Source organism: Canis lupus, chromosome 5 (genome assembly GCF_011100685.1).
Source record: "Canis lupus familiaris isolate Mischka breed German Shepherd chromosome 5, alternate assembly UU_Cfam_GSD_1.0, whole genome shotgun sequence".
Lineage (NCBI taxonomy): Eukaryota > Metazoa > Chordata > Mammalia > Carnivora > Canidae > Canis > Canis lupus.
Window position 1 is genome coordinate 31416100 of NC_049226.1, and position 8953 is coordinate 31425052.

The 8953-nt window shown below is 58.2% G+C and overlaps 1 long non-coding RNA gene across 1 annotated transcript; it reads right to left on the reverse strand.

Annotated features, from left to right (window-relative positions):
- Positions 1–245: 245 nt before the first annotated feature.
- On the reverse strand, positions 246–2042 carry LOC119871754. Its single transcript, XR_005358862.1, has 3 exons — positions 1913–2042; positions 959–1095; positions 246–865 (listed from the first exon to the last, which is right to left on the reverse strand). It is a non-coding gene; the product is annotated as an uncharacterized LOC119871754 (long non-coding RNA).
- Between the last annotated feature and the right edge of the window lie 6911 nt (positions 2043–8953).

Here is an 8953-nt window from a genome sequence, read left to right on the forward strand (position 1 = left end):
GCAGGCCGTGGTGTGCTCAGGACACACGACCTGCCTGGGGAGTGAGTGCCCGGAGCTGTCTCGCCCCTGCCTGGAGGTCTCCCTCCCCTCCAAGACGAAGCAGGCTTGCTCCTGGAGGATATAAATCGACAGTTTCAAAGGCTTAATCCTTCTATACTTACTGCAAACCCATACACACGCGGACATAATTTTTTTTCCTTAGGAAGAGAAAGAAGGCTTTTCATCGCATCATAAAAACGCTTTATTTTTCATCTCGGAGAGCCTGTCTGCTTAGCTGTGCTCGGGAGCCCCAGAACGACTCAGAGTTAACACTCCTGTGAAAAACTGCCCCCTCCACAGCGGCCCGAGGCTCAGGCAACGAGGACAGATTTCTTCCCGTGCCGTCTGCGTGTGTCCAGGAGCCATCAGTCTCACCCAGAACGGGCCTGTGCCAGCAGCAGGGCTTGGCCGCGGCAGCCAACCCCAGAGACATTCAGCCAAGGAGATGACATGGAGGTGTGGGGGGCCGGAACCGAGGTGGGGGGGAAGATGGTACACTTTCACACCTGTGAGCCTGCTGTTGGGACCTGCAGACCCCAGTGCCCCGACGCCGAGCTAGGTTCAGGTGTGCATCCTTCCTTCTGGGGCCATCAGCAGCCTCCAGGCTCCCATGGGGGTTCTCGTTGCAATCACACTGCACCCACTCATTCCCAGGGGAGCACAAAGGCCTCTCCGTATCTCCGCTCCTCCGTCAGGGCCATACTTGCCTGGTCCTGGACAACGCGTGTGAGCAGAAATGAAGACAGTCATTTGTGGGCTGGAGCATCCAGAGGGACCCAGAGACTCCAGGGCTCCGGCAAAATCAGAGACGGCAGCCTCCATCAACCTGAATTCAGAGCAAAGGATCAGACACGGCAGCACCGGCCACAAGGGACCAACCCACGGTGAGAGCTGGAGAACAGCTCGCCCTGGGACCCACCAGGTCTGGGCCTGCAGCGTGGCCCCGCCCCTCCTGACGGCCACGTGCACCACGACACTGCACCATGGGCCTGGGTCTGGGTCCTGGGTCCTGCGCTCACCAGTGAAGGAAGTCTGGGCGAGTCTCTGACCTGGAGGCTGTAAAATGAGAGTAACAGCAAAACCTGCTGCCTGCGCATCTTCACAGGGCAGAAGGAGCGGAAGCATCCTTCTCCTTCACCGGCATCCGGCCCCAACACACCTCTCCACTCCTGAGTCAGAGCGCTTCCACTCTTCCACCAGGAGCCCATCACCCAGCCCAGCCCGTGATGTGGTGCTTGCTGAGTAGTCGGTGTTCAAGGAACCTGAACTCATTGAGAGTGTGCGTGCGTCCATGAAGTTCTGCAAACGAGCAGGGTGGCGAGCTACACCAGGGCCGCCGCAGTCCGCAGGTGCCCTCGCCAAGGACCACAGACTCCAGTGTGTCAGCAACAGAACCTCCCTTCTCACTGTTCGGGGTCTGGGGTGTCTTCTTCTCAGGACACCAACCCTATGAGGCCGGGGCCCCACCTCATCTAACCCTGCTTACCGCCCATATGTCTAAACATGGTCCACGGGGAGTAGGGTGGTGATTTTGGGGTGGACACAATTCGGTCCCAGAGAACGCACAGCCCAACTCACAGAATCACTGAAATGGTTACCGTGGCCCCAAACACCCCTCCGCAGGCAGCAGATGGGTAACGTGTTGTGCAGCCACTTGGAGAGGACACGGGAATGTCTGGGGTTCCAGAAAGTCCCGGTTCATACCCATGTGCCATGGACTAACTCATGCCTCCCCACAGATCCACATGTTGAGGCCCTCATTCCCTGTGCAATATTTGGGGACTGCCCATTGGGGATACATAGATTCTGAGGTCACAGTGGTGGGGCCCTCCTAATGGGATTCGTCCCCTTGTAAGGAGAGACAGGTACGGACCTCCTCCGGGATCCCTCTGCCCCGCGAGGACTGGTTGGAGAGGGCCAGAGGAGGCTCTCACCGGCATCCGGGCTGCACCTGCACCTGCTCTCAGACTTCCAGTCCAGGGCACAGCAATGCAGCCACCTGGGTTGACAGAGGTCCCGTGTCCGACTCTACAAAGACGTCCTATAGAACCCAGGGCTCTCCCCTCTTCTGCCTTCCAACAGCCCTGCCTGGGCCAGTGCTCTGCCTCACCCCTGCACTAGGCATCCCCACCCCTGTGACCCGGGCTCCGGGCTTGCCAATGCCCACGCCCCGCTGCCAGCTGGGCCGCCTCACCTGCCCCCCCATCCCTCCCTCCGCAGCCGGCAGGTTCCCCTCCCCATCGCCCTGCGGGGCTTCTCAACAGAAGCCTCTTCCCAGCCCCAAGCCAGAGATGCAGATGGCGCCTCTCACCTGGACCCTCTTCCTCATTTACAGGCCTGACACCTGCTCCTTGATCCTGCCTCTCAAGGAAAAGGCGCTCTTTCCTCTGACCCAGATTCTGCACCTCTCATGGCCCATCAGAAGCTGGGTTTTGCCACCAGCAACACTCTGCAACATGCTCGTGGGTCATTTCCACATGTTTGTCCAAGGTTGGAGAATGGATATTTGCATATAGGTCCTCTTGTGGATGTGGCTTCATTTCTCTTGAGCAGAGGAGTCAATGACACAGGGGAACATGTGTTTACGGATCGGAAGGGCAGAAAGGCTGAGGTGGCTGGAGGGGGCAACCAAGTCAGAGAAGCGGCACACACAAAGCACGGGGGCCTTGCTTCGTGAGACCGCATGGCAGGAGCGGGGCGAGAGCTCGTCCAAGCTTTCAAGTCACACACAATGCCAAGTGGCCAGTAGGTAAGTGGCAGAGCAGAGATTTGCCTCCACTGGAGGAGTCAACTTTCACATTCTCACCCATAAAAGCATTTATAATAATGCCTTCTTCGCCGGCTATCGTCATGATCAAGGGTGATGGGGGGTGTTGAAGCGTCTGGAAGAGCTCTGTGCACGCTCGGGGACAGAGAGGGGCACACAAGCATCCTGCTGCACCCAGACCCCCCGAGGTCTGTGAGTATTGGCAGTGATGGATGCCACACGGCCCCGTGGGACAGGGCATGGCACAGACGCCCTTCCTGGAGCCAAAGCCACGCGGGCTGGACATCACCTGTTTCTCTGGTGTCCTCCCCCCAGGGCCAAGCCAGAGCTTCTGTGTCTTCTCTCCAACCTCAGCCAACACAGCAGCACAGCTCGTGAGGTTTAACGGCCCCAAACTGATGGGCCCCATGGGAGGGTACAAAGCCAGGCTTGAGACAATGGATGGTCTGCTCCTTGGGGATACAGCGCCCCCAGGAGACATATTATCTATGCCACACAGGTGTGCCCACAGTTGAACATGGTGGTTAGGACCAGTGACCCCTGGGCACCCGGGGTGCTCAGTGGGTGAGTGTCTGCCTTTGGCTCAGGGCATGACCCCGGGGTCCTGGGATCGAGTCTTGTATCAGGCTTCCCACAGGGAGCCTGCTTCTCTCTCTGCCTGTGTCTCTGCCTCCCTCTCTGTGTCTCTCATGAATAAATAAATAAAATCTTTTTTAAAAGAAAGAAAAAAAAGGACCAGTGACCTCCAGCCAAGTGCCAACTCTCCCGGGCCACATTTCCCATCTGTACTGAGGCCTCCATGAACACTCCAAGAAAGTTTTGCCGACCCCGGCGTCCCCGGCACGCAACAGAGGCTGAGGCATATGGGCACCCGACTTAGCACCCGTGAGGGAACGAGCCCTCTGCCTGCACCATCCAGGAAACCATCTCTCAGTCCTGAAGTTGACTGTCGAGCACCCAGACCCAGGGAGGTCAAGCTGGTCAGTGATGCCACGAATATGACAGCGGGGTCAGGCTGGAGGATGCCAAGGCTCCCACCGTGATGCTTGCCTGGGCGAAGAGGCAGTGGGTCTGCAAACGGGCTAGTGGGTCAGATGGGGGTGCTGGGGAACGACTCTAAGCAAGCCTCACTCCCAACACCCTTGTTTCTCACCCAATAGGCTTATTCTATGGATTAATAAATAAGCCAGGGGCTGTGAAACCCTTCACACAATGCCTGCTGGCACACCACTGTCGCTCAGCTGATGCTGCTTACAATCCCCAGAGTCATTAATAACCGTCAGGAAGGGGCGCTCGGCACAGGTTATCATCCTGTAAGTGGCTAAGGAGCATCATCCTGCGTCAGAGCATCGGTCGGAACATCTCCTTCCTTCCCTTTATGCAAAAAGACAAAGCCTTGTTCAATTCAGACTCCAGCAAAGAGCTCCATGGGAGCCTGGGAAGGTGACAGGTCTTCACTTCCATTCATCTTCCCCAGGGTCGTTCCTCTGACGCGGGCAGCAGGGTTCTCTCTGCTCCATTCTGGCTCCTGCCCACTCGTGACCCTGGCCTTTGCCGCCCGCCCAGCTCCCTCCCCGCGGGATGGACAGCACCTGGGTCTCGCCCTCCACCGCCCACCCGCCCCCGGCCACGAGCCTGGCCTTGCCCAGTCACATCCCTCCCCACTTTTCTTGTCCTTCCCGCGCCCCCAAGAAACACCACCAGCCCCCCAACCTGCCTGGTGGACGTGACTGCCCCTGAACGGGTGGACTGATGGCCCCTGAACGCCTCCACCGGGTGTTGGCCCCGCGGGGTGCGCATCCTGTCTGCAGCCAGCAGCCGGCTCTGTGTGCTCTGGGCGCCCAGCAGGGCGTCTGCCAGCACTTTAATCATTGTTATGGCAGCTACGACGCAACTCTCAGGAGAAGTACAGAAGTGTCTGAAAAGAAACGGGCATAATTAGCCTGACACAGCTCAGCAGGGTCCCGCAGCTTTGGGGGTCATGGGCTCCCCAGTATGTTAATGTTAGCATAAGGAATTATGCCAGCGCAGCAAACTGGCATGGGGGGCGCAGGAGGGGGTGGGAGGGTGCCACAAGAGGGATTCGACCCTGCGCGAGGCTAGTGGGGGTGGGGACACACGGGGAAGACCCGTAAGACCCCCCCCTTTCCTTGCCACCAGGTCAGCTGCAGTCGCTGGGCTCCTCGGATCTCTGATGGCTAAATCCATCGGAAGAGAGCAAGTCCCTGAAAAGTCCTAAAAACACTGCTTGGACACTCAAGGGTCAAGCCCCTGGTCCTGAAGCAATAACGGTGGTCAGGGGACCAGGATGTGCCTGGCTCAGACCCTGCAGACACAAAGGGGAGCTGGAGGTTGGGGAGGGGTCAAAGCCAGACAGGGGCAGGGCAGGGGGCATGGATGGTGAGAGCAGCAGCCAATCCCTGCTCCCAGGCTCCCTACCTGGGCCTCGGCCCTCTCCTGGGTGCAGGCAGGCCCCTCGGAGATGCCCAGCAGGCTGACCTGTAGTGACCCTTCTCCCTGGCTTCCTCCCAAAAAAAGGTAAAATAGCAGGAACACATCCCTGGGTGCTGTCTATGGGGTGCACGCTAGTCTCATGGCCACTGGGACCTCCTCCCCGTGGAAGGAAGCTTGGCAGGCTCGCGGCCCAGCCCCTCAGAGTCTCACGGGCTGTTTGTGTCCCCCCAAAATCCAGGTGCAGCCTCACCCCACCGCGTGCTGGTGTCTGGAGGGGGGGTACCGGTTCTCGGGTACGGGGGCTGGATGAGCTCTGGAAGGCAGGACCCACGAGGGGATCGGAGCCTTTGCAAGAAGAGACGTCTTCATGTACGTGTGCGCACACGCGTGTCCTTGACCTGTACACACGCACAGAGGATGCCACGAGGACGCGGCCACCTGCAAGCCAAGGAGGACGTTCTCATGGGGACTGCGGGGGGCACCAATCTGACCTGGGACGTCCGGCCTCCAGGATCCCTGAGAAAACAAATGTCTGTGATGTTTCTGTTTCTGACGAAGACAGGAGGGCAGCTATCCCCCCCTCCTGTCCGAAACCTTGCCGAACCACCCCGGACCCTGGTGGCAGGAACCAGAGCTTCGGATCCAGGGAGAGGCTCACTCCCATCTGTCTTCCCAGGCTCAGCAAGACAAGGAGGCTACACAGGTCGGTGTGGGGGACACAGCGCCCCACTGGGGGTCTCTGCAGGTGCCTCCTCTCTCTGGGCCTCCCCCCGCACCCTTGCACACACACCAGGGTCCCTTCCAGCTGGGACAGGCCGGGGCTGGGATGATGGGCAGATGGGGCAGCAGATGCCGATGTGTGGCCCTTACCTGTCCCCTTCCCTGCCCCCAAGGGCTCGTGGAGGGGCCTGCAGGGGGGCAGCTCTAGGGAGACCAGCACCCACCTGTCCCTATGTGTCCCCCAGCCTGGCCAGGGTCATGCCACTGATAGAATTTCAGGTGCTTCATCATACTTGTTTGAGTAAATATCATGGTAAAGAGACATGACATTTCCGGGGCCAGTCTTCAGCATTAATAAAAGATTCCGAGAACAGGGTGACCTTTTCACAAAGGATTTGTAAATGCCAAAAACTACATAAAACCTCTCTTTCTGAGGCAGACAGGATTGTCACAGCTCCACTTTGATTCCGTGACATGTGAGACTGGGTCCTGCTCTGCATGCCGGCGGCGGGTGGAGCTGTGGGCACCACACACAGTTGGTCCTCTGCCACAGGGAGGAGGAGGAAGGGGAGGGAGCAGAGCTTGGTGCGGGGCAGGGCCACCCCTGGAGCACTGCGGGGGCAGGTGGCTGGAGCACCTCACAGCCACTTATCAGCTTCACAGAGGACAGAGCATCTAAAGTGCTGTCCTTCAGCCACCACGCTGGACTCCATCCATTCCGGCCAAGGAAGGAGGAGGAAGTGGGGGGTGCAAGTGCCTCTGAGTGGCTGGCCGGCCCCCAGGAGCTCTAGGCTGGCCTCCTGTGGACATGCCCTAGAGCCCAAACCACCCTCCCCATCCACAAGTCACGGATCCTCAGGAGGCAGGATCCACACGGGCAAAGAATGTGGGCCCTGGGCTCCCCTAGGCCCAGCCCGACTGCCCCCAAGCCCCAGTTCCTCATCTGGGCAAAGGGACTTCCTTCTGAAGGGCCAAGCGGTGACGCGGTGACGTTGCCGGGTGCAGAACACGGGACCCATGGAAGGAGCGTCCTTGCCAAGGTGCCGCCTGGTCCTGGGTCCCCTTCACCTACCCCTGTGTCCGAGTGTGGGGCAGGCACGGCCCTGAGCTCTTCCCAACGTGGATTCTGGGGGCGCCTGGGTGGCTCAGCGGTGGAGCATCAGCATTCAGCTCAGGGCGTGACCCCAGGGTCCTGGGATCGAGTTCTGCATGGGGCTCCCCACAGGGAGCCTGCTTCTCCCTCTGCTTGTGGCTCTGCCTCTCACTCTCTCTCTCTCTATCTCTCTCTCTCATGAATGAATAAATAAAATCTTAAAAAAAAAAAAGACTCATTACCACAAAGGACATAACAATACACATTGGTGACACGAGGCAATTGTCCAGTTAGTGCCGGTAGAGCGGATTTCACTGCCCACCTCGCATCCCGACACATGAAAGGCAGCGTCTGGGACGTGTGCAAGCTGCTCTTCGGTTCAACGCCATGTTTTCGGGCTATTGTTGATGTGCCAGGCCACGTGCCGAGCAAAGGGCAGCCCCACATAGAGAAGCCCAGTCCCTGCCCCTAACGGGCCCCAGAGTCATGAGAGATGAGTCCTTACAACAGGACTGCAGGTCAGGCGACACAGCTCAGGAGCCCAAAGAGGGTGAGAAACTTGCCCCACATCGCACAGCTGCACAGGGCAGAATGAAGGCCAGGGCTCAATCTCTGCCTTCTTGATGCCACTGGTTAGTCCACCTCACGGATGTGAGCTGGGCCTGATCCCTACTCACCTTTCAGGTGGGATGGCACCGTCGTGGGGGAAGCTGAGTGGAGATGCAGAGAGCTGACTGGCAGTGGGGTGGTCGGATGAAGGAGGGCAGGAATCGAGTCCCACATCGGGCTCCCTGCAGGGAACCTGCTTCTCCCTCTGCCTGTGTCTCTGCTTCTCTCTGTGTGTCTCTCATGAATAAATAAATAAAATCTTTTTTAAAAAAAATATTGCATATTTGAAAGGTGTTCAGGAAGTAAGCCTTAGAAGTTCTCCTCGTAAGAAAAATAAAATGTGTGCAAGCCACACCAGGTGGCTGGGCTGGGCTAACCAGGTCACAGATCGTTACGTTGTGCACCTTATGCTAATACAATGTTACAGGTCAGTTATGTCTGGGAAGGGAGGGAGGAACCTGGCGGGGCTCTGGGATTCCAGTTCTTCCCGACGTTCATTACCGCGATCCAGCTCATTTGCCCTGCGGGCGAACGGGAGTGTCCCTGGGGTCAGCGAGACAGCTGGCACCTCCCCCGTGGCCTCTGTCTGGACAGGATGGGGACGTGCTCCTGGAAGGTCCTGCAACCTGCCCCTCATCCCACCCAGAGAGAGCATCTGTTAAAGATGATTTGGGATCAATGTAGAGGAGGGTCTCTATTTACAGGTGTAGGGTCTCCGCTCTGCATCGTCCTCATTGTCGTCCATTCACTGTTGATTTAACAGAGACACGTGGAAGGATGCCTGGGCGGCTCAGTGGTTGAGCATCTGCTTTTGGTTCAGCTTGTGACCCCGGGGTCCTGGGATCAAGTCCCACATTGGGCTCCCTGCAGGGAGCCTGCTTCTCTCTCTGCCTGTGTCTCTACCTTTCTCTGTGTGTCTCAGGAATAAATAAATAAAATCTTTAAAACACACACACACACAGACACGCAGAGCCTTTGTTGTGATCCAGGTGTCTCAGGGGCAGGGAGATGGTGGGAACAGGACAGACGTGGTCCCAACCCAATGGCGTTCACAGCCCAGTGCAGAAGACAGGCATCTCAGGAAGCTGTCGGCACCAATCAGGATGATTGGCAGGTGCAGTCTCCCAGTAGCATGGGGCTGAGGAGCCCAGCCAGGGGTTGCAGCGGGGAGGCAGGAGCGTCCACACGGGCAAAGAAAGGCACGGTGCCCAGAGGAAGGGGTGGTGTAGGAACAGGTTATAGTTAAGGCAGTAACGTGTGCAGAAGTCCGA